A 26138-nucleotide genomic window follows, 5' to 3' on the forward strand; every position below is an offset into this window, starting at 1 on the left:
GGGGAAAGCAGGGAATAGGAGATTGTTTAATGAGCGGCCGGCTTTTTCAAAATAGTAAAAGCCGCCGCAGCCGTGTGAATGCCGTGCAGCGCCGGTGATCGGGGATCGGTGAGTATGAGAGAGGGGGGGACACTTCAGTCAATCGGGGGATTAGCGGTCACCGGTGAATCCTTCACAGGTGACCGCTAATCAGTACTCGACACAGACAGAGCCGTGGTATGAGGATGAAGTCGGGTGAAGTTCACCCGAGTTCATTCTCATCGCGCAACTCTGTCTGCTGTCAGCCGACATTTATAAACGACATTGTGCATCACACACACGGACATTACACACGGACATTACACGTACACATACACGTTAATTCCACACGCACACACGGACGTTCTGCACACAAACACGGCTAGCATACGCAATTCACACAGGTGCCACACGGACCATAAAAACGGACACAAAAACGGGACACGGACCCGAAAAACGGCCCGTAACACACGTGCGTGTTTTTCACAGACGTGTGAAGGGGGCCATAAGCATATTTTTGTCCAAAACAAGTTACAAATGACGTTTCGGCCTGAGCCTTCGTCAGATTGGACTTATCTGCATGTAATCATGAAAAATGACAATAATCAGTATCACATAAGAGTGAGAGAACAATAACATAAACTCGAACAATGTAGAGGTACAATTGGGATGCAGCAAAAAAATTGCAACACAGCAAGAAATGAAACACATGATACAAATGTCATAATACAGTACAAGGACAATATAGTAATGACAAATATGGGGTCAGAGTAGGCTTAGACAGCTCTGGTATGAAAGAGATGTCAATCATAAAGTAACATGTGCAGTAGGTGTAGAGCTACCCTATGCATGGCAGAGCTAATGGGTAGACCGACCATAGAAAAAGAACGGAGAAAAAGTGGAGAAAAAGTGGAGAAAAAGTGGTGAAAAAAGTGGAGAAAAAGTGGAGAAAAATTGGAGAAAAAGTGGAGAAAAAGTGGAGAAAAAATGGAGAAAAAATGGAGAAAAAGTGGAGAAAAAGTGGAGAAAAAAGTGGAGAAAAAGTGGAGAAAAAGTAGAGAAAAAATGTAGAAAAAGTGGAGAAAAAGTGGAGAAATGTGGAGAAAAAAGTGGAGAAAAAGTGGAGAAAAAGTGGAGAAAAAACGGAGAAAAAATGTAGAAAAAGTGGAGAAAAAGTGGAGAAAAAGTGGAGAAAAAATGTAGAAAAAGTGGAGAAAAAGTGGAGAAAGAATGGAGAAAAAGTGGAGAAAAAGTGGAGAAAAAGTGGAGAAAAAAGTGGAGAAAAAAGTGGAGATAAAGTGGAGAAAAAGTGGAGAAAAAGTGAAAAAAAAGTGGAGAAAAAGTGGAGAAAAAATGTAGAAAAAGTGGAGAAAAGGTGGAGAAAAAGTGGAGAAAAAATGTAGAAAAAGTGGAGAAAAAGTGGAGAAAAAATGGAGAAAAAGTGGAGAAAAAGTGGAGAAAAAGTGGAGAATAAAGTGGAGAAAAAAATGGAGAAAAAGTGGAGAAAAAGTGGAGAAAAAGTGGAGAAAAAAATGGAGAAAAAGTGGAGAAAAAGTGAAAAAAAAGTGGAGAAAAAGTGGAGAAAAAATGTAGAAAAAGTGGAGAAAAGGTGGAGAAAAAGTGGAGAAAAAATGTAGAAAAAGTGGAGAAAAAGTGGAGAAAAAATGGAGAAAAAGTGGAGAAAAAGTGGAGAAAAAGTGGAGAATAAAGTGGAGAAAAAAATGGAGAAAAAGTGGAGAAAAAGTGGAGAAAAAGTGGAGAAAAAATGGAGAAAAAGTGGAGAAAAAATGGAGAAAAAATGGAGAAAAAGTGGAGAAAAAGTGGAGAAAAAGTTGAGAAAAAGTGGAGAAGAAGTGGAGAAGTGTTTGTTCATGCCAGATGGGAGATAAATAATTTTTTACCGGCGCTGTCATTTACTGTAACGTGATCATCAGTGTATGGTGTATACCAGTGATCACGTGAGCGGGGACCGGAAAAACCGTCCTGAATCATGATCTCCAGGGTCTCAGCTAGCCCTGAAACCCCGGAGATTTTCTGACGCTGGGGGGCGTTATTCACTTATTTCTGCCTGCTGTTTATAAACGGCAGATCAGAATAAGGCTACATTAACACGACCAATCCATTTTTGTGGTCTGCAAAAAACAGTCCGTTTTTTTTCACGGGTGCATCCGTGTGGCATCCGTTTCTGTTCCGTAGACGGTCCGTATGTCATCTGTTTGTCATCTGTGTGCCTTCCGGTTTTTTTGTGTACTGCAAAAAAACTGAATGAGGGTAAATGCATACATTTACCCAGGATCCATAGCTTCATCCTACATGAGGCGGTCACATGCTCCCTCCAGTGCCATTTTCTACTGCTTTTCACAGCGTAGAGCGCTCTGGTGATTTTCCTGTGCTTGTACACTTCATATCAGTCTTTTCTGTCATTATAATGGCAGAAAGACACATAATGTCCCACTCTCCTGCATTTTGTAATTTTGCACCCTTTGGTGCCTTTCATGTGGCACTAAGGGGTGCTTAGCTTTGTATTTAGCCAAAAAAATGAAAAAAAAAAATGACGTAGGGTTCCCCCTATTTTTGTAGCCAGCTAGGGTAAAGCAGACGGCTGCAGCCTGCAGACCACAGCTGGCAACCTCACCTTGGCTGGTAATCCAAAACTGAGGGCACCCCACGCTGTTATTTTAAATTAAATAAATAATTAAAAAAAAAACACGTAGGGGTCCCCCCAAAATTGGATCACCAGCCAAGGTAAAGCAGACAGCTGGGGTCTGATATTCTCAGACTCAGGAGGTCCATGGTTATTGGACTCTCCCCAGCCTAAAAATAGCAGGCCGCAGCCACCCCAGAAGTGGCGCATCCATTAGATGCGCCAATCCTGGTGCTTCGCCCCAGCTCATCCCGCGCCCTGGTGCGGTGGCAAACGGGGTAATATATGGGGTTAATACCAGATGTGTAATGTCACCTGGCATCAAGCCCTGGGGTTGGTGAGGTCAGGCGTCTATCAGATACCCGACATCACCAACCCAGTCAGTAATAAAAAAAAATAGACGACAAACACATTTTTATTTGAAAAAACACTCCCCAAACATTCCCTCTTTAACCAATTTATTAGAAAGAAAAACAAATCCAGGTCTGGTGTAATCCAAGGGGTTGCCATGACGATCCACACTGTCCCAGTCAATGAAGAGCAGGATGTTCCCCATTGGCTGGGAGAGCAGTGCAGTGACCTGAGCTAACATCAATGGGTCAGCCCAGGTCACTGCAGGGGATGACAAGTGCTGCTGTCAGCGAGGTACATTACCTGCGCTGATCTCCAGCACACTCACAGCCCCTGTCACTGAGTTCAATGACCGGCGCCTTCACACCAAGTATCGCGAGAGGCCCGTGACGTCACCGCTAGTCAGTCTCAGGTCGGAAGCGAGAGAAGGTGATGTGACAAGCGGCGGCCATGGAGGACAGTGACAGCGCTGAGGTCGGGATGGCGGGACTTCATCACCGCAGGTAAGCCAAGCGGGACCATGTGTGTGTGTGTGTGTGTGTATGTGTACATGCCGCGGGCAGGAGGGGGCGGAGCGAGCTGAGCGGGGAAGTGTGGGCTTCCTGCACGTAACTAGGATAAACATCGGGTTACTAACCAATGCGCTTTGCTTGGATACCCGATGTTTATCTTGGTTACCAGCTTCTGGCAGGCTGCCAACGATGGCTCCTGCACACTGTAGCTGTAAAAAGCCCTGCTTTTTGCTGCTAGAACCGTTCTTGAACGTATCAAGATCTATCGAGCTTTTGCAAAAAGCTCGAGTTCTAGTTCGATCTCGAACAGCCCCCAAAATCACTCGAACCTCGAACTGGAGAACCTCGAACCGCGAACCGCGCTCAACTCTACTGATAACTGGTCCTTAAATAGGACACACAATATCGCTGCACACTGCCTTTCTTTCCCCTGAGGAAGCCACTGTACACGTGGCGATACGCGTGGGGTTCCACGCCAGGAACTGTGCTGGTTACTCTTCCTATCTACTCCACCTATATGGCTGCCACCTTTTTTTGGGGGCAGTAAGTACGGTCCCGCTCTTGTGCTATCCCTAGCCTGATCCTTTAGCCCTGCCTTGGCCTTTCTGCATGGCCCTAGTGGCTCTTGGCCCTACTTCAGGATAGGCATGTTTTTACACCTTTTACATGCTAGGGATACTGGCTGTATGTATGAGGTATTTCTGATACGTATTTGCCTTACATTGATATCCACTGTGCTGCCCTCTACTGGTATACTTGTACTGTGTCTAATATACTGTGCAGATTTATTCAAACCTCTATATATACCTGCAGTATTTTGCATATATTCTTTCAGCTATATACTGGTTTATACTGCACATGGTGCATTATCAGGTTACCATAGGGGTGATTGGCATGGCACATATCCCTCATATATTGAGGATACTGACTGTATAAGATATTTTGTTAGTTATTGGCTGTATATTAAAACTTATTGTGCCGCCATTGTTGATACACCTGTATTATGCTAAACACTGTGCAGATTTATTCTAATCTCTGTATGTACCTACAATGTGCTGGCTGTACCCTGTTGGCTATATAAGGATAACATACTGAACTATCTCTGTTCATATATTTTACACATCAGGTATTAACATATCTGTCTGTATTTGTACGGCGGTGTTCCATATCCTGTATTCTCACTAATACCTGGATATTAGATCATACAGTCTCTGTCCTATTATGGATTAATTTTTGGAACCGGGCTTTGCTTAATATCTTATAGAGTACCTTCGCTTTATTTGCACTGTATTTTTATATGTTATTGTTCCTGGCGTGTACGGTGTCCATGCCTTTGGCTTTTTAAGTGTTTTTAATTGTGCTAGTGTGTGTCCACACTCCAAGTGTTGAGATATGTGTTCTCTTGTTTTGTACTAATAAAATATTTACCCTTTATATATTGTTGTGGTGATCCCATATTGGTATACCCTTTCTCTCCCTCTTTTCAATACTTGTTCAGTATACCAGGAGATCCCACTGGGTGGTGCCCTTCCCCTTGTTTGTAGTTGCCTCCTTGGAGACGCAGCAGAAGGGTGACATCTGGTGGTTCTCCCGTTGCAAGGAATGGAGTGGTCTCCCATCCTTTGTCTGCCACAAGCCCTCCTGCTCAGCATCACAGAGGGTCTGGGAGGTTGCGCAGTGTGCAAGGGATGGATGCTCAGGGAAGCAGCAAGACTTCCCTTATCTCTGCACATTGTGAAACTGAGGATCCCGCCTTTATGACCCAGAGGCAAGAAGATGAGTATGTGCCCCACCTGACGTCTTCTGATTCGCTCACTGATAGCACACGGCCCGATAACGAGGCTGGTGGTGTGCTGAATCCTGACTGGCCTGGCCAAGACGTCACGAATCCTGATTGGGTCACGTCCATCTCGCGCCCGCCCTTGGGTGGAGCTACACCTCCTTAAAAGCTCCCCCTGCCATCATGGCGGCGCGCGACCGTCCTTCTATGTTTGGATGTCTGGCAGCGTGCTGGCATGCCACTGCTCAGGCATTATTGTCTTTTGTGGGCTTGGCCCTTGCTGCTTAGGCAGCACCTGGTTTGCAGGCCGTGTTCCTGCCTTGCTGCTCCGGCAGTATCTCCTTCGACAGGCCGTGTCCCTGTCCCAGGTGAGCTCCTCGAGTCTCCACCGGACTCACCTGGTTATTGAAAGCACATGTGCGTGGGCACCTCTGTGCTACCCTCGTGCCATATCTTGTGACTCCCGCTGGCACACGTGCGTAGGCACCTCTGTGCGCCCCCGTGCAACAGGTACACCGATCGAGAAGCCCCGAGCCATACAACCCTCACGGGTTAGGGCGGACCGGTGTACATAGATCGTCTGTGACATTCCAGACGATCACTAGTAGCAACCCGCTCACTCTTTCCTGACCATAGCAGCGGTCCCTTACACCGCACAGTGGACCTTGACCGGCGGAAGCTGTCCATTTCCCATCTTGGCATGCTTCCCCGGGTCCCCCTCGTAACAGCTGGCCAGATTGTAGTTTGGCTGACAGCTTTTTCCACCGACTCCTCCATTCACAGCAACGCTTACCTTGGCTGAGCATTCCTGTATTCTATATGAAAAAGTTGCCTTCAGAATCATTCACTACAAAATATATAGTGAATGTGTGCAATAAACAAACTTTCAGCAAAAAATGCTTTAATTTACCCCACATGTTTCATTTACTCTGCATGTAATAAATAGCAAGCCATAACAAAAACATTATGTAAAATATATGCTGCAATATTAATGATAACAAATAAACTTGAGGGAACCTTGAAATATTAATCTACTTGAAAATCAATTAAAACTGAACTCCAACATATTCCTCAGAAATAATTTCAGGTGAATTGTAAAGAGCATGCAAAATTGAAAAGGAAATACACATATCCAGATGCATTTCCAGTAAAGGAAGACCTTGCAGCATGACATAAGAGGATTCTTTCCCTTAGCTATTATAGCGTAAACATGTGAAGGCCATATATTTCCTCTTTGGTAGATTAATGTGTATGTTAGTCCCCACCTACCAATAAAGGGAAAGTGCCATCAGAAAATTTTGAGTTTTGTTTTCTAATAGTTGTTATTGATTTTATATTTACATTATAAAATACAACAGTTTGACACATAAGAATGGTAGTCATGAGGGCAAAAAATTCTTATATATTCAGTCCAGAGCCCTTCCACCAAATATTTCTTATTGACCTGGACACACAAAATAATGCATGCATGCAGAGCGGAATAAAACTTTTTTTTTATTTCACTTCGCCATTGAAAAGATATTTGCAATCAAAGTATTTGACACCTAATGAGTTAAGTTTTATCATACCCCCCAACTTTTAAAGAACAGAAAAAGGGAAAAACCATGCAGTGCATAGGGCATACCAGCTAATTTTAGGCCTCTTTCACACATCCGCTTTTGCCGGTCGGCACAATCCAGCGAATTGCGGATAAAACAGATCCGGCATCGGATCGTTTTTTCCTCATAGAGTTGTATTAGCACCGGAATGTGCCATATGGCCTCGCGTTTCATCCGGTGTGCGCCGGATCTGTTGAAAATTGTCTGTGCGGCCACTGAAAGCTATGTCCAAAGGAACGTTTTTTGTGACCGGTGAAAAACCGTAAGGCGACGGATCCGTCATTTTTTACAATAGAAGTCTATGGGCGCCATATCCGGCAAATGACGGAATCAGGCGACGGATCCATTATTTGATTCTGGGCATGCCCAGATGCTGTGTAAATTAACTTCTGGTCACAAAAAAGTTCTCCCTCTCTCACTCTCTCCTCCATAGCAAATAACCTTAAGCCTGAAGGGAAAATTGAGAGGGATCCGGTTTTTTACCTTATCCATTGCATCAGTTTTCCCACAAAGTGTGACAGATTCGTCGCATCAGGCACATACCGGATTGTGCCTGATAGCAAAAAACGGATGTGTTAGCCTTAACCACACCCCTGGTCACACCCCATGCCACACCCATTTACCATCTATTTCTACTCTGGTGGGAGGGGAGGTCAGAGGGTACGGTGGTAGTGAGAAATAAAGACCACATAAAAACAATGCTTCAAATCTCATAGTCTCGGCTACAGTTGTAACAACGATCCAAAACACAAGGCCAAGTCAACCTGTCATTGGCTACAGTAGAACAAAGTGAAGGTTCTGGAGTGGCCATTTCAGTCTCCTGACCTCAATATCATTGAGCCACTCTGGGCAGAATTCAAGCGCACAGTTCATGCAAGAAAGCACAAGAATTTACTGGAACTGAGAAAATAAAGAGTCTCATCCACAACTACCACAAAATTCTTCAAGCTGTCATTCATGTTAGAGGGGGCAATAAACGGTATTAAGAACTGGGGTATATTAACTTTTGATCAGGGTCATTTGGATGTTTTTGGTTGTCATTATGATTTAAAAAGAGAAAACAGTAGTTTGACAATAAATGGCTTCACCCAACCACTAACCATGAGTGGGAATAAAAGTTTTGTATTATCATTCATATTCTCTGAAAAAAGGCCAATAAAGCAAAAAAATCTGCCGGGGTATGTAAACTTTTGAGCACAACTGTATCCGAGACTATGAGATTTGAAGCATTGTTTTTATGTGGTCTCTTTACAGCACAGAAAAACTTTGATTCTGCACTTAAAATAAGTAACTGCAGTTTTTTGCATGCATCTTTTTAAGTTCAACATAGATGCCTCAAGGCTCTTGAGTCAAGAGGAAAAAAGCATCAAAACTGTACAGTTCGGCATCATTTATATACACACAGTGGATAGCTTTTTTCATGAAATCACATCCACTTTTCTTGGCCAGCTAAACACAGCAGAATTTCTGTGAAAAAAAAAAGCAGCAGAAAAAAATAGCATTTACACTACATGTGAACAAGGCCTCAATGTCCAGATAAAATGGCTGTGATTTCATGAAATCTCCACCCCTTCTGCATCTAATTATTCTAAAGATGCTGCGGTTTTGGTTCTTTTTCTTCTCTGTAAGCTCTATGTGGCGCCTGAAAAAAAACACATGTAAAAAAAATGCTGCTTCATTTTTAAGTGTAGAATCAAAGCTTTTCTGTACTGTTAAACAAAGTATTTAAATGCTGCTTCAAATCTGTACCAAAAATGTATCAAAGGGAAAATGCATTAAAAAAATACAGAACACTCAATAATTAGAGAAAAATGTTACTGCATTTTGTGGTTGAGATACCTGCGGAAAATATGTAGGGAAACCAAATGTCTGATGTTTGCTAATTTGTGATGTTTATTATTTTTTTTTTTTTTAAAAAGAGCCTTAAAAATGACAATTTTGTATCTGTTTTTCATTATTTTAAAATATTTTTATAGGAAGAAAAAAATCAAATCAAATTTTTATTTTCCCTCTGGAATACAGAGACATAGAAACACAATGTATCACTCACAATGTACTAGTATAATCTGCCTATGGCTTCAGAGGCTGAACTGCAGCTTGAAGTACAAAAGGTTCTCCTGAGTTTATCTACACAGTTTATGGGACCGTTTTTTTAAATTATTTAATTATTTATTTCACTACACAGTATAGACACGCCCACCGGCTGCTGTGATTGGGTGCAGTGTGACACCTGTCACTTAGCGTGGGGGCGTGTCTCACTGTAACCAATCATAGGCGCCGGTGGGCGGGGAAAGCAGGGAACACAAGATTGTTTAATGGGCGGCCGGCTTTTTAAAAACAGTAAAAGCCGCCGGAGCAGTGTGAATGCCGTGCAGCGCAGCGTCGGGAATCGGTGAGTTTTTGAGAGAGGGCTGCTCACTTCAGTCACTCAGGAGATTAGCAGTCACCGGTGAGTCCTTCACAGCTGACCGCTAATCAGGACGCGGCACAGACAGAGCCGCAGCATGACAATGAAGTCGAGTGAAGTTCACCCGAGTTCATTCTGACAGTGCGGCTCTGTCTGTGTCTGCTGTCATCTGCCATTCAGCTCTGCTACATGGCTGTCTGTGTCTGCTGTCAGCGGCCATGTAGCAGAGCTGAATGGCATATGACATAGTAAAAACGCATCCCTACACATTACACACGCTTGGCAAGTCAATAAATAAAAAAAAAAAAGGGTGCCCAATGCATACGTCACAGAACACATGATCTAAAGGAACGCACACAAAATTGATCAATTTAACCTAGGCTACTAACGCTCGTGTGACAGCAAATGAACGACCTATGTGCAATCTCATAAGATCCCGTATGCAACCGGGGCGTGTCACATCGCAAATGCGATTGTACAACTAATTGCAACGTGTAAAGTGGGCTTTAGAGGTGTGTCACATGACTCTATCAGCAGAAAAATAAAAAAAACTATAGCCTAGAAAATTTGTTGCTCCTTCCCTTCACTTTATTCTATGCCTAAAAAGTAGTTTTTGACAGCATATGGGTTAATTGCCTACTCAAGAGTAGAGATGAGCGAACTGGTCCCGGTTCGGCTCGAGGCGGTTCGCCGAACGGGGGTCCCGTTCGAGTTCGGCTCGTCGAACGTTCGACGAACCGAACTCGAACGTATAGGCTATAATGGGAGGCAATCACAAACACATAAAAATGCATTATAAATGTACACAAACAGTTAATAAACATTGCCATAACACTTACCGGTCCTCGCGATCCCTTCTGCACTCTGTCTCCTGCCGCTATTCCATCCGATGATCGCTGAATCCTCCCGGTGACCTGCACTGCCAGCAGAGATGCAGGACCTATCGTGACGTCAAAATAGCCATGTGACCAGTCACGTGGCTATTATCTCATTGGCTACAGACTGGTCACATGACTATGACACGTCATGTAGGACCTGCGAGTGCATCTCTCCGGTACACGGTGCACATATGTGTATCGCCGTGTACCGGCGACATGCTCTAGCACACGGTCGACTCCCCGTTCCGTTAAGGACCGGCTGACACAGCCGGTCATTAACGGAGATCACCGTTGCCATAGCAACGCAGTTAGCGGTGACGCCACCGCTAACCGCGGCTCCGGGAGCACCGTTGCTATGGTAACGCGTCTGTCAGCGTTACCGCTGTTACCGCTGACAGCCAGCAGTGATCACTCACGGAGTGAAGGCTGCACGCTGCTTCCCGATTGTAGTGAGCATTGTAGTGAGGATGGAGGTTCCCCAGCCCCAAGTGATGAGCTGGTGCACCTCATCCTCACTACAATCGTCACTACTACTACACTAGAAAGAAAGAAGACAGAAGAGCAGGATCGTGGAGGGCTGACAGGGGTAATAAAGATGGAGTCTCTAATGTGTCTGTGTATTTATTTCTATTAAAGTATTTTTTCTCTGTGTGGTGTCTTTTTTTAACCCTTTATTGGAGATTCTTAATGGCCGGGTCAAACGTGCCTGACATTAAGAATCTCTGGCTTAATACTGGCTAGTAAAAAAAAGCCAGTATTAACTCATGATTACCCAACAAGCCACCCGGCTCCAGGGCTGTTGGAAGAGTTGGATACAGCGCCAGATGATGGCGCTTCTATGAGAGCGCCATTTTCTGGGACGGCTGCGGACTGAAATCCGCAGCAGAGGCGCCCACAAACCTCGGGCTAACCTGTGCTGCGGATTCCAATCCCCAGCTGCCTAGTTGTACCCGGCTGGACACAAAAATAGGGCGAAGCCCACGTCATTTGTTTTTTAATTATTTCATGAAATAAGTGAAATAATTAAAAAAAAACGGGCTTCCCTATATTTTTGGTTCCCAGCCGGGTACAAATAGGCAACTGGGGGTTGGAGGCAGCCCGTGGCTGCCAGCTGTACCTGGCTAGCATACAAAAATATGGCGAAGCCCACGTCATTTTTTTGGTGGGCAAAAAACTTCTGCATACAGTCCTGGATGGAGTATGCTGAGCCTTGTAGTTCTGCAGCTGCTGTCTGCTCTTCTCCATACAGACAGACAGCAGCTGCAGAACTACAAGGCTCAGCATACTCCATCCAGGACTGTATGCAGAAGTTTTTTGCTGAAAAAATTATGTGGGCTTCGCCATATTTTTGTATGCTAGCCAGGTACAGCAGGCAGGTACGGCTGCCCCCAACCCCCAGTTGCCTATTTGTACCCGGCTGGGAACCAAAAATAAAGGGAAGCCCTTTTTTTATTATTTCATGAATTTCATGAAATAATTAGAAAACAAATGACGTAGGCTTTGCCCCATTTTTGTGTCCAGCCAGGTACAACTAGGCAGCTGGGGATTGGAATCCGCACCACCGGTTGGCCTGAGCTTTCTGGGCCCCACTGCTGCGAATTGCAGTCTGCAGCCACCTCAGAAAATGGCATTTTCATAGAAGCGCCATCTTCTGGCGCTGTATCCAACTCTTCCAGCACCTGCCTGCTATACCTGGCTAGCATACAAAAATATGGCGAAGCTCACATCCTTTTTTTGTAGTTTTTTGGCAAAAAAAATAAAAAATGCTTCCCTGGATTTTCCATTGCCAGTGAAGGTAATACCAAGCAGTGGGGGTTAGCAGCCAGTAGCTGCTTGGATTACCCTTAGCTAGCAATACAAAAAATGCAGCGGGAGCCCATATTTTTTTTTTTTAATTATTTATTTAAATAACTAAAAATAAAATGGGCTTCCCTGTATTTTGATTGCTGGACATCACAGTGCTGTTAAAATAAATCTTTAAAAAAATGACGTAGCGCTCCGCGGTATTTTTGATTCTCAGCGCAGATAAAGCAGACAACTATGGGTTGCCACCCCCATCTGCCTGCCGTTACCTTGGTTGGCAATCAAAATACAGGGAAGCCCATTAATTTTTTCTATTTAAAAAATAGTTAAAAAAAAAAAATTACGTTGGGTCCCCCCATTTTTGATAGCCAGCTATGGTAAAGCAGACGGCTGTAGCCTGAAAACCACAGCTGGCAGCTTTACCGTGGTTGGGGATCCAATGTGGAGGTCCCCTCAGGCTCTTTTTTATAATTATTTTATAAATATTAATAATTACACAATAAAAGTAGGGTCCCCCCCAAATTGGATCACCAGCCAAGGTAAAGCGGACAGCTGTGGTCTGGTATTCTCAGGGTGGGAAGGTCCATAGTTATTGGGCCTTCACAGCCTAAAAATAGCAGGCCGCAGGCACCCCAGACGTGGCGCATCCACTAGATGCGCCAATCCTGGCGCTTCACCCCAGCTCATCCCGTGCCCTGGTGCAGTGGCAAACGGGGTAATAAATCGGGTTGATACTAGCTGTAAAGTCACCTGAGATCAAGCCCAGCAGTTTGTGATGTCATGGCGTCTATTAGATACCCAACATCATAAACTGTCAGTACTAACAAAAAAAAAAATCGACAAAAGAAATTTATTTGAAAAAACAGTCCCCAAAACATTTCCTCTTTCACCAATTTATTGTAAGAAAAAAAATAAAGGGGTCCCACGACGACTCTGGACCGTCTAGAATATGGGGGGAGACACTCAGGGAATGTATCCACCATTTTCTAGGAGTGCGGACCCTTCATGTGAGGAGTGTGGGTGCAATGAATCTGCACTCACTCTCCCCGGGTCCACAGCAGCAGAGTCCATGTCGTAATGGTTGCTACCAAAGCTGCAATGCCCTGCTCATGAGGTAAGGGCATGCCTAATCAGGAGAACTACTGTAGAGGAAACTCTGCTCACTGGTATATAGGTGCTCAGAGGTAATAATAGATAAAATTAGTGAGTAACCTCGGCACTCTAAATCTCCCAGACTAAGTCAGTAAGTCACAATGGATAGTAATGCAAAATCACTCTTTATTGGTCCGTATTAAGAAAAATTTTTTTTTCATAAGCATATATGTTTTTGTCCAAAACAAGTTACAAATGACGTTTCGGCCTGAGCCTTCGTCAGATTGGACTTATCTGCATGTAATCATGAAAAATGACAATAATCAGTATCACATAAGAGTGAGAGAACAATAACATAAACTCGAACAATGTAGAGGTACAATTGGGATGCAGCAAAAAAATTGCAACACAGCAAGAAATGAAACACATGATACAAATGTCATAATACAGTACAAGGACAATATAGTAATGACAAATATGGGGTCAGAGTAGACTTAGACAGCTCTGGTACGAAAGAGATGTCAATCATAAAGTAACATGTGCAGTAGGTGTAGAGCTACAGTATGCATGGCAGAGCTAATGGGTAGACCGACCATAGAAAAAGAACGGAGAAAAAGTGGAGAAAAAGTGGAGCATAAGAGGAGAAAAAGTGGAGAAAAAGTGGAGAAAAAGTGGAGAAAAAAGTGGAGAAAAAGTGGAGAAAAAGTGGAGAAAAAGTGGAGCATAAGAGGAGAAAAAGTGGAGAAAAAAGTGGAGAAAAAGTGGAGAAAAAGTGGAGCATAAGAGGAGAAAAAGTGGAGAAAAAGTGGAGAAAAAGTGGAGAAAAAGTGGAGCATAAGAGGAGAAAAAGTGGAGAGAAAGTGGAGAAAAAGTGGAGCATAAGAGGAGAAAAAGTGGAGAAAAAAGTGGAGAAAAAGTGGAGAAAAAGTGGAGCATAAGAGGAGAAAAAGTGGAGAAAAAGTGGAGCATAAGAGGAGAAAAAGTGGAGAAAAAGTGGAGAAAAAGTGGAGCATAAGAGGAGAAAGAGTGGAGAAAAAATGGAGAAAAAGTGGAGCATAAGAGGAGAAAAAGTGGAGAAAAAAGTGGAGAAAAAGTGGAGCATAAGAGGAGAAAAAGTGGAGAAAAAGTGGAGAAAAAGTGGAGAAAAAGTGGAGCATAAGAGGAGAAAAAGTGGAGAGAAAGTGGAGAAAAAGTGGAGCATAAGAGGAGAAAAAGTGGAGAAAAAAGTGGAGAAAAAGTGGAGAAAAAGTGGAGCATAAGAGGAGAAAAAGTGGAGAAAAAGTGGAGCATAAGAGGAGAAAAAGTGGAGAAAAAGTGGAGCATAAGAGGAGAAAAAGTGGAGAAAAAGTGGAGAAAAAGTGGAGCATAAGAGGAGAAAAAGTGGAGAAAAAGTGGAGAAAAAGTGGAGAAAAAAATGGGGAAAAAGTGGAGCATAAGAGGAGAAAAAGTGGAGAAAAAAGTGGAGAAAAAGTGGAGAAAAAGTGGAGCATAAGAGGAGAAAAAGTGGAGAAAAAGTGGAGAAAAAGTGGAGAAAAAGTGGAGATTAAGAGGAGAAAAAGTGGAGAAAAAGTGGAGCATAAGAGGAGAAAAAGTGGAGAAAAAAGTGGAGAAAAAGTGGAGAAAAAGTGGAGAAAAAGTGGAGCATAAGAGGAGAAAAAGTGGAGAGAAAGTGGAGAAAAAGTGGAGCATAAGAGGAGAAAAAGTGGAGAAAAAGTGGAGCATAAGAGGAGAAAAAGTGGAGAAAAAGTGGAGAAAAAGTGGAGCATAAGAGGAGAAAAAGTGGAGAAAAAGTGGAGAAAAAGTGGAGCATAAGAGGAGAAAAAGTGGAGAAAAAGTGGAGAAAAAGTAGAGAAAAAATGGAGAAAAAGTGGAGCATAAGAGGAGAAAAAGTGGAGAAAAAAGTGGAGAAAAAGTGGAGCATAAGAGGAGAAAAAGTGAAGAAAAAGTGGAGAAAAAGTGGAGAAAAAGTGGAGCATAAGAGGAGAAAAAGTGGAGAAAAAAGTGGAGAAAAAGTGGAGCATAAGAGGAGAAAAAGTGGAGAAAAAGTGGAGAAAAAGTGGAGAAAAAGTGGAGCATAAGATGAGAAAAAGTGGAGAAAAAGTGGAGAAAAAGTGGAGATTAAGAGGAGAAAAAGTGGAGAAAAAGTGGAGCATAAGAGGAGAAAAAGTGGAGAAAAAAGTGGAGAAAAAGTGGAGAAGAAGTGGAGAAAAAGTGGAGAAAAAGTGGAGCATAAGAGGAGAAAAAGTGGAGAAAAAAGTGGAGAAAAAGTGGAGAAAAAGTGGAGCATAAGAGGAGAAAAAGTGGAGAAAAAAGTGGAGAAAAAGTGGAGAAAAAGTGGAGCATAAGAGGAGAAAAAGTGGAGAGAAAGTGGAGAAAAAGTGGAGCATAAGAGGAGAAAAAGTGGAGCATAAGAGGAGAAAAAGTGGAGAAAAAGTGGAGAAAAAGTGGAGCATAAGAGGAGAAAAAGTGGAGAAAAAGTGGAGAAAAAGTGGAGCATAAGAGGAGAAAAAGTGGAGAAAAAGTGGAGAAAAAGTGGAGAAAAAGTGGAGAAAAAATGGAGAAAAAGTGGAGCATAAGAGGAGAAAAAGTGGAGAAAAAAGTGGAGAAAAAGTGGAGCATAAGAGGAGAAAAAGTGGAGAAAAAAGTGGAGAAAAAGTGGAGCATAAGAGGAGAAAAAGTGGAGAAAAAGTGGAGAAAAAGTGGAGAAAAAGTGGAGCATAAGAGGAGAAAAAGTGGAGAAAAAAGTGGAGAAAAAGTGGAGAAAAAGTGGAGCATAAGAGGAGAAAAAGTGGAGAAAAAGTGGAGAAAAAGTGGAGAAAAAGTGGAGCATAAGAGGAGAAAAAGTGGAGAGAAAGTGGAGAAAAAGTGGAGCATAAGAGGAGAAAAAGTGGAGAAAAAGTGGAGCATAAGAGGAGAAAAAGTGGAGAAAAAGTGGAGCATAAGAGGAGAAAAAGTGGAGAAAAAGTGGAGAAAAAGTGGAGAAAAAATGGAGAAAAAGTGGAGCATAAGAGGAGAAAAAGTGGAGAAAAAAGTGGAGAAAAAGTGGAGCATAAGAGGAGAAAAAGTGGAGAAAAAGTGGAGAAAAAGTGGAGAAAAAGTGGAGAAAAAGTGGAGCATAAGAGGAGAAAAAGTGGAGAAAAAAGTGGAGAAAAAGTGGAGAAAAAGTGGAGCATAAGAGGAGAAAAAGTGGAGAAAAAGTGGAGAAAAAGTGGAGCATAAGAGGAGAAAAAGTGGAGAAAAAGTGGAGAAAAAGTGGAGATTAAGAGGAGAAAAAGTGGAGAAAAAGTGGAGCATAAGAGGAGAAAAAGTGGAGAAAAAAGTGGAGAAAAAGTGGAGAAAAAGTGGAGAAAAAGTGGAGCATAAGAGGAGAAAAAGTGGAGAAAAAAGTGGAGAAAAAGTGGAGAAAAAGTGGAGCATAAGAGGAGAAAAAGTGGAGAAAAAAGTGGAGAAAAAGTGGAGAAAAAGTGGAGCATAAGAGGAGAAAAAGTGGAGAGAAAGTGGAGAAAAAGTGGAGCATAAGAGGAGAAAAAGTGGAGAAAAAGTGGAGAAAAAGTGGAGCATAAGAGGAGAAAAAGTGGAGAAAAAGTGGAGAAAAAGTGGAGAAAAAATGGAGCATAAGAGGAGAAAAAGTGGAGAGAAAGTGGAGAAAAAGTGGAGCATAAGAGGAGAAAAAGTGGAGAGAAAGTGGAGAAAAAGTGGAGCATAAGAGGAGAAAAAGTGGAGAAAAAGTGGAGAAAAAGTGGAGCATAAGAGGAGAAAAAGTGGAGAAAAAGTGGAGAAAAAATGGAGAAAAAGTGGAGCATAAGAGGAGAAAAAGTGGAGAAAAAAGTGGAGAAAAAGTGGAGCATAAGAGGAGAAAAAGTGGAGAAAAAGTGGAGAAAAAGTGGAGAAAAAGTGGAGAAAAAGTGGAGATTAAGAGGAGATAAAGTGGAGAAAAAGTGGAGCATAAGAGGAGAAAAAGTGGAGAAAAAAGTGGAGAAAAAAATGGAGAAAAAGTGGAGAAAAAGTGGAGAATAAGAGGAGAAAAAGTGGAGAAAAAGTGGAGAATAAGAGGAGAAAAAGTGGAGAATAAGTGGAGAAAAAAAATGGAGAAAAAGTGGAGGAAAAGTGGAGAAAAAAATGGAGAAAAAGTGGAGCACCCTTTGGTACCTTTCATGTGGCACTAAGGGGTGCTTAGCTTTGTATTTAGCCAAAAAAATGGGAAAAAAATGACGTAGGGTTCCCCCTAGTTTTGTAGCCAGCTAGGGTAAAGCAGACGGCTGCAGCCTGCAGACCACAGCTGGCAACCTCACCTTGGCTGGTAATCCAAAACTGAGGGCACCCCACGCTGTTATTTTAAATTAAATAAATAATTAAAAAAAAAACGTAGGGGTCCCCCAAAATTGGATCACCAGCCAAGGTAAAGCAGACAGCTGGGGCCTGATATTCTCAGACTAGGGAGGTCCATGGTTATTGGAATCTCCCCAGCCTATAATATCAAATATTATATTTGATATTATATATATCAAATATAAATCTAATAGCAGGCCGCAGCCGCCCCAGAAGTGGCGCATCCATTAGATGCGCCAATCCTGGTGCTTCGCCCCAGATCATCCCGCGCCCTGGTGCGGTGGCAAACGGGGTAATATATGGGGTTAATACCAGATGTGTAATGTCACCTGGCATCACGCCCTGGGGTTGGTGAGGTCAGTCGTCTATCAGATACCCGACATCACCAACCCAGTCAGTAATAAAAAAAAATAGACGACAAACACATTTTTATTTGAAAAAACACTCCCCAAAACATTCCCTCTTTAACCAATTTATTAGAATGAAAAACAAATCCAGGCCTGCTGTAATCCAAGGGGTTGCCATGACGATCCACACTGTCCCAATCAATGAAGAGCAGGATGTTCCCCATTGGCTGGGAGAGCAATGCAGTGACCTGAGCTAACATCAATGGGTCAGCCAAGGTCACTGCAGGGGGGTGACAAGTGCTGCTGTCAGCGAGGTACATTACCTGCGCTGATCTCCAGCACACTGACAGCCCCTGTCACTGAGTTCAATGACCGGCGCCTTCCCCTCAAGTATCGCGAGAGGTCCGTGACGTCACCGCTAGTCAGTCTCGGGTTGGAAGCGAGAGGTGATGTGACAAGCGGCGGCCATGGAGGACAGTGACAGCGCTGAGGTCGGGATGGCGGGACTTCATCACCGCAGGTAAGCCGAGCGGGGGGGGGGGTTTGTGTGTGTGTGTGTGTGTGTGTGTGTGTATGTATGTGTATATGCCGCGGGCAGGAGGGGGCGGAGTGAGCTAGAGCTGAGCGGGAAGTGTGGGCTTCCTGCACGTAACTAGGATAAACATCGGGTTACTAACCAAAGCGCTTTGCTTGGATACCCGATGTTTATCTTGGTTACCAGCTTCTGGCAGGCTGCCAGCAATGGCTCCTGTTCACTGTAGCTGTAAAAAGCCCTGCTTTTTGCTGCTAGAACCGTTCTCGAACGTATCTAGAACTATCGAGCTTTTTGCAAAAAGCTCGAGTTCTAGTTCGATCTCGAACAGCCCCAAAATCACTCGAGCCTAGAACTGGAGAACCACGAACCACGAACCGCGCTCAACTCTACTCAAGAGAAATTGTACAACAAATTGTCTCCTGCAACCCTAGCAAAAAAGAAAAGTTTTGGGTTAAAGCAACATTTTTGTTGTTCAAAATGTATTTTTTCATTTTAATGGCTCAACGCTATAAAATTCTGTGGTGCACCTGGAGATTCAAGGTGCTCACCAAAGACCTAGAATGGTGTCCCTTGTGGGTATTTTTTGTCCTCTAGGCCTCTCAAAGTCACTTCAAATGTAATGTGGTCCTTAAAAAAATGGTTTTATAAATTTTGTTGGAAAAATGAGAAATTGCTGATTGAAGGGTTCAAAGTTTAATTCCTAACAAAAAGAAATGTTTCAAAAATTGTGCTGACGTAAAGTACAGTACAGACCAAAAGTTTGGACACACCTTCTCATCTCTAGAATAACTATTAAGAGGAGACTTTGTGCAGCAGGGCTTCATGGTAAAATAGCTGCTAGGAAACCACTGCTAAGGAAAGGCAACAAGCAGAAGAAACTAGGTTGGGCTAAAGAACACAAGGAATGGACATTAGACCAGTGGAAATCTGTGCTTTGGTCTGATGAGTCCAAATTTGAGATCTTTGGATCCAACCACCGTGTCTTTGTAGAAAAAGTGAAAGGATGGACTCTACATCCCTGGTTCCCACCGTGAAGCATGGAGGAGGGGGTGTGATGGTGTGGGGGTGCTTTGCTGGTGACACTGTTGTGGATTTATTAAAAATTGAAGGCATACTAAACCAGCATGGCTACCACAGCATCTTGAAGCAGCGTGCTATTACATCCGCTTTGCGCTTAGTTGGACCATCATTCATTTTTCAACAGGACAATGACCCCAAACACACCTCCAGGCTGTGTAAGGGCTATTTGACTAAGAAGGAGAGTGATGGGGTGCTACGCCAGATGACCTGGCCTCCACAGTCACCAGACCTGAACCCAATCGAGATGGTTTGGGGTGAGCTGGACCACAGAGTAAAGGCAAAAGGGCCAACAAGTGCTAAGCATCTCTAAGAACTCCTTCAAGACTGTTGGAAGACCATTTCCGGTGACTACTTCTTGAAGCTCATTAAGAGAATGCCAATAGTGTGCAAAGCAGTAATCAAAGCAAAATGTGGCTACTTTGAAGAATCTAGAATATAAGACATATTTTCAGTTGTTTCACACTTTTTTAAGTATTTCATTTCACATGTTTTAATTCATGGTTTTGATGCCTTCAATGTGAATCTAAAAAAATTGCTGTGACACGCCTGGACCAGACCCTTATCAAAGGACAATAAAACTTTCACACTGAACTGCAGCAAAATTTATGGCCACAACAGTTTGCCCCCCTGCCATAGAGATAGTTCTGTTTTATATAACTTGTTTTTTTTTTGTTTTTTTTTACTGCACTATTCTAAGTCCTGTTGTGTATAAATATGTGACTCTTCAGATTTTGTGTTATACCATGCCTGATGAAGAGACCTGAGTAGTCTCGAAAGCTTGCAATTATTACCATCTTTTCAGTTAGCCATTAAAAGGTATCAACTAGTGATGAGCGAGTACTAAAAAGCTCGGGTGCTCGAAGCTCGGGCCGAGCCTCCCAAGATACTCGTGTACTCGGGCCGAGCAACGAGCCCAATGTTATCCTATGGGAGACCCGAGTATTTTTGTGAAATGACCCCCCGGCAGCATGTAGAAACCCTAAAAATGTCACAAAAGTCTCAGAAGAGTGCTCAAATGACATGGCAACAGCATGGGGAAGACCCCTTGAAGCATTTATCACTCAAAAGTCACAGCTGTGAACAATTTTGTCCGCGTTTAACGCCATTTTTACGGACTCACCAGAAAACCTTCCAAAATGACCCCAAAATGATTTTTCATGGCAGAAATGTTAAGGGCACATACCCAATAGTGAGATAGAGCTGGTGTATGTTACTTTTTGAGATTAATACATGAAAGATTTTACGTGAAAACATTGTGTGGCACTCCGATGTCCCTGAGAAGAGACGTACATGAAGGCCTCTTGAGTCTAATGTGCCCATTTTGAGGAAGTGAGTCTTTGTAGTATTTGCCTTTGCCAGGGCAGTCCAAAATTGTGAGGTTCACCAATGCCCCTGCATACAGACGTGCATGAGGGCCTGTAAACCTGAAGTGCCCATTGTAAGGAAGTGGGTCTATTGTAGTATAGCCCTTAGGCAGGGCAGCCAAAAATTGGGAGGCTCCACATTGTCCCTGGATAGAGACGTGCATGATGGCCTGTAAACCTGAAGTGCCCATTGTCAGGAAGTGGGTGTATTATAGTATAGCCCTTAGGCAGGGCAGCCAAAAATTGGGAGGCTCCACGTTGTCCCTGGATAGAGACGTGCATGAGGGCCTGTAAACCTGAAGTGCCCATTGTCAGGAAGTGGGTGTATTATAGTATAGCCCTTAGGCAGGGCAGCCAAAAATTGGGAGGCTCCACATTGTCCCTGGATAGAGACGTGCATGATGGCCTGTAAACCTGAAGTGCCCATTGTCAGGAAGTGGGTGTATTATAGTATAGCCCTTAGGCAGGGCAGCCAAAAATTGGGAGGCTCCACGTTGTCCCTGGATAGAGACGTGCATGAGGGCCTGTAAACCTGAAGTGCCCATTGTCAGGAAGTGGGTGTATTATAGTATAGCCCTTAGGCAGGGCAGCCAAAGATTGGGAGGCTCCACGTTGTCCCTGGATAGAGACGTGCATGAGGGCCTGTAAACCTGAAGTGCCCATTGTCAGGAAGTGGGTGTATTATAGTATAGCCCTTAGGCAGGGCAGCCAAAAATTGGGAGGCTCCACATTGTCCCTGGATAGAGACGTGCATGATGGCCTGTAAACCTGAAGTGCCCATTGTCAGGAAGTGGGTGTATTATAGTATAGCCCTTAGGCAGGGCAGCCAAAAATTGGGAGGCTCCACGTTGTCCCTGGATAGAGACGTGCATGAGGGCCTGTAAACCTGAAGTGCCCATTGTCAGGAAGTGGGTGTATTATAGTATAGCCCTTAGGCAGGGCAGCCAAAAATTGGGAGGCTCCACGTTGTCCCTGGATAGAGACGTGCATGAGGGCCTGTAAACCTGAAGTGCCCATTGTAAGGAAGTGGGTCTATTATAGTATAGCCCTTAGGCAGGGCAGCCAAAAATTGGGAGGCTCCACGTTGTCCCTGGGTAGAGACGTGCATGAGGGCTCAAAACATTAAGTGTCCATTTTAAGGAAGTGGGTGTATTATAGTATAGCCCTTAGGCAGGGCAGCCAAAAATTGGGAGGCTCCACGTTGTCCCTGGGTAGAGACGTGCATGAGGGCCTCAAAACATTAAGTGTCCATTTTAAGGAAGTGGGTGTATTATAGTATAGCCCTTAGGCAGGGCAGCCAAAAATTGGGAGGCTCCACGTTGTCCCTGGGTAGAGACGTGCATGAGGGCCTCAAAACATTGTTCCCATTGCAAAGGAGCGGGTCTCCTGTCGTTGTAATGTCCATTCTGCAAAGAATGGGCGAAAAAATTTACCACTGGGGGTATACCTGAAACAAAGGCCTAAGTATTGCAATTTGTAACGGTCATCATCATGGTGGCGCATGAGGAGAAGGAGGAGCAGTCCAGCGATTATCCAAAGTCCAGAAGTGTGTACCCATGGGTGAGTGGAGGTACATGGCAAACTTTAAATTCCGCTCTCATTTGCTGGTGGTGTGGTGAAGTCTGGCCCAATCCAACCCTTGTTCATCTTGATCAGAGTCAGCCTGTCAGCATTTTCAGTTGACAGGCGGGTGCGTTTATCTGTAATGATTCCACCTGCGGCACTAAAAACACGCTCTGACAAAACGCTAGCAGCAGGGCAGGCCAGGACTTCCAAGGCGTAGAGAGCCAATTCATGCCACGTGTCCAGCTTGGATACCCAATAATTGTAAGGCACAGAGGAATGTCGGAGTACAGTTGTTCGATCTGCAAGGTACTCCTTCAGCATCTGGGCAAACTTAGGATTTCTTGTGGCACTACCCCGCACCTCAGGGGCTGTGGTACGTGAGGGGCTGAGAAAACTGTCCCACATCTTAAAGACTGTTCCCCTACCTCTGGCGGATTGGACTTGTGACTCTCTCGGCTGTACGCCTCGGTTGTCCACTGATTCCTGACCTATGCCGCTAGCGTTTTGTGAGGGGAATGCTTTGCCTACTTCCGTGAGTATGGCCTTCCGGAACTGCTGCATTTTGGTTGACCTCTCCTCCACGGGAATAAGAGACAAAAAGTTCTCCTTGTAGCGTGGGTCTAACAGTGTTACCAACCAGTAATGATTGTCGGCCAAGATGTTCTTAACGCGAGGGTCACGAGACAGGCAGCTTACCATAAAGTCAGCCATGTGCGCCAGACTCTTAACAGCCAGGACTTCAGTAGCCTGACCAACAAGATGACTGAACATGCTGTCCTCCTCCTCCTCCTCCTCCCCCTCCTCCTCCTCATCTACCCTGTCCTCTGGCCAGCCACGCTGAACCGAGGATATGACTGGTGTGCATGTCATATCCTCAATTTGGCCGGAGAGTTGCTCCATGTCTTCATCCTCCTCCTCGTCATAGTCCTCCACTGCACGTTGTGATGAGACGAGGCTGGGCTGTGTGTTATCACCCACACCCACTACTGTTTCTTGCTGCAACTCATCGCGCTCCGCCTGCAATGCATCATGTTTGTTTTTCAGCAGAGACCGTTTTAGAAGGCAGAGTAGCGGTATGGTGACGCTAATAATGGCGTTATCACCACTCACCATCTTGGTGGAGTCCTCAAAGTTTTGGAGGATGGTACATAGGTCTGACATCCATCTCCACTCCTCAGGTGTTATGTGTGGAGTTTGACCCATTTCCCGACGGCTTAGGTGATGCAGGTACTCAACAACTGCCCTCTTCTGCTCACATATCCTGACCAACATGTGCAGAGTTGAATTCCAACGCGTGGGGACATCACACACCAGTCTGTGAGCCGGAAGATGCAAACTGTGCTGAAAGCCGGCAAGGCCGGCTGAAGCAGTAGGTGACTTTCGAAAATGTGCAGACAGGCGGCGAACTTTTACCAGCAGATCAGACAGCTCTGGGTATGACTTTAGAAACCGCTGAACCACGAGGTTGAGCACATGGGCCACGCATGGAACATGTGTCAGCTGGCCTCGCCTCAAAGCCGCCACCAGGTTCCGGCCATTGTCACACACGACCTTTCCTGGCTTTAGGTTCAGAGGTGTGAGCCAGTGATCTGCCTGCTGTTTCAGAGCTGTCCACAGCTCTTCTGCATTGTGGGGTTTGTCACCTATGCAGATTAGCTTCAGCACAGCCTGTTGCCGCTTCGCCGAGGCAGTGCTGCAGTGCTTCCAGCTTGGGACTGGTGTGGAGGGTACAGTGGATGAGGATGCGCAAGAGGAGGAGGAGGCTGAAGAGCATGACATTCCGGAGCTGTAGAGTGTGGGTGAAACACTGACTGAGGTAGGGCCTGCAAACCTTGGTGTGGGAAGGACGTGTTCCGTCCCTCGCTCAGACTGGGTCCCAGCTTCCACAATATTAACCCAGTGTGCCGTCAACGAGATGTAGCGGCCTTGCCCACAAGCACTTGTCCACGTGTCTGTGGTTAGGTGGACCTTGGGTGAAACAGCGTTGTTCAGGGCACGTGTGATGTTTTGTGACACGTGGTTATGCAACGCGGGGACGGCACACCGGGAGAAATAGTGGCGGCTGGGGACCGAGTAACGTGGGACAGCTGCCGCCATCAGGTCACGGAATGCTTCTGTCTCCACCAGCCTAAAAGGCAACATTTCCAGCGCAAGCAGTCGCGAAATGTTAGCATTTAGAACTGTGGCATGTGGGGTGTTGGCAGTGTATTTGCGCCTGCGTTCAAAGGTTTGCTGAATGGATAACTGAACGCTGCGCTGGGACAAGGACGTGCTTGATGATGGTGTTCTTTCTGCGTAGGCAACTGCAGGTGCAGGAGTGGAGGAGGCTTGTTCGCAGGCAGCATGGACAGGGGATTGGCTCGCATGCACAACCAGCGAAGACGTAGCAGTGACATCAGCAAGCACTGCTCCTCGACTCTGTTGTACTTCCCACAAAGTCGGGTGCTTGGCTGACATGTGCCTGATCATGCTGGTGGTGGTCAGGCTGCTAGTTTTGGTACCCCTGCTGATGCTGGCACGGCAGGTGTTGCAAATGGCCTTTTTTGAATCATCTGGATCCAACTTAAAAAACTGCCAGACTCGGGAAGACCTAACATTTGTACAGGCACCTTGTGTCGTCGTGTTGTTCCGGGGAACGGTTGCCTGACTTCTGCCTGGGGCCACCACCCTGCTTCTTACTGCCTGTTGTGATGCTACGCCTCCCTCCCCCTGTGCACTGCTGTCCTCGCTCTGCATATCCTCCTGCCAGGTTGGGTCAGTTACTGGATCATCCACCACGTCGTCTTCCTCTTCCGCACCCTGCTCCTCCTCCTGACTTCCTGACAATTGTGTCTCATCATCGTCCACCACTTGTTGAGACACGTTGCCAACTTCGTGAGAACGTGGCTGCTCAAATATTTGGCCATCTGTACAGACGATCTCCTCATGACCCACTTCAATATGAGCTGGCGAGAGGCCAGAATGTGTGAATGGAAACGTGAACAGCTCTTCCGAGTGTCCAAGTGTGGTATCATTAATGTCCGAGGAGGACGTGTACTCAGCCTGGTGGTAGGAAGGAGGATCAGGTTCAGAAATGTGCGGTGCAGTATCACGGCTACTGACACTTGACCGTGTGGAAGACAGAGTGTTTGTGGTGGTGCCAATCTGACTGGAAGCATTATCTGCTATCCAACTAACAACCTGTTGACACTGGTCTTGGTTCAAGAGCGGTGTACTGCTGCGGTCCCCAAGAATTTGGGACAGGACGTGCGAGCGACTAGATGTGGCCCTTTGTTGTGGCGAAATTAGAGCTTGCCCACGACCTCGGCCTCTTCCTGCACCACCATCACGTCCACTTCCTTGTTCCTTGCCAATGCCCTTGCGCATTTTGCAATGCTGTGCACTGCTGACGTGTATATTCACTACTTGTGCATTATATCAAAGTTTGTGGAAATTGCACACAAGTGCACCTGTACGCTGCCACCAACAGGCACACACGTGCGGTTTTAAAAACCAAGCACGGACGCAATAAGAACCTAACAGGTTTTTTTGGGGAGCGACAATTACAGACAAGTCAGACACTATCTGGACTGTTTTACACTGTGTACACCAGCCCCAGATATGATGAAGGCTGGTATACGGTCACCACTACCCTGCCTGCCTGCCTGCCTGTATACTGGTACAATAGTCCTGACAAGGACTCTTTTGGTCACTAGCCTGTATTCAGACCTGGCTATACCCTGCCTGTATATAGCAACAATAGTCCTGAGAAGGACTCTGCTACTGTACTCCGACCTGGCTATACCCTGCCTGCCTGTATACAACTAGAATAGTCCTGAGAAGGACTTTTGGTCA

The sequence above is a fragment of the Anomaloglossus baeobatrachus genome, chromosome 3 (genome assembly GCF_048569485.1).
Source record: "Anomaloglossus baeobatrachus isolate aAnoBae1 chromosome 3, aAnoBae1.hap1, whole genome shotgun sequence".
In the NCBI taxonomy this organism is placed as follows: Eukaryota; Metazoa; Chordata; class Amphibia; order Anura; family Aromobatidae; genus Anomaloglossus; species Anomaloglossus baeobatrachus.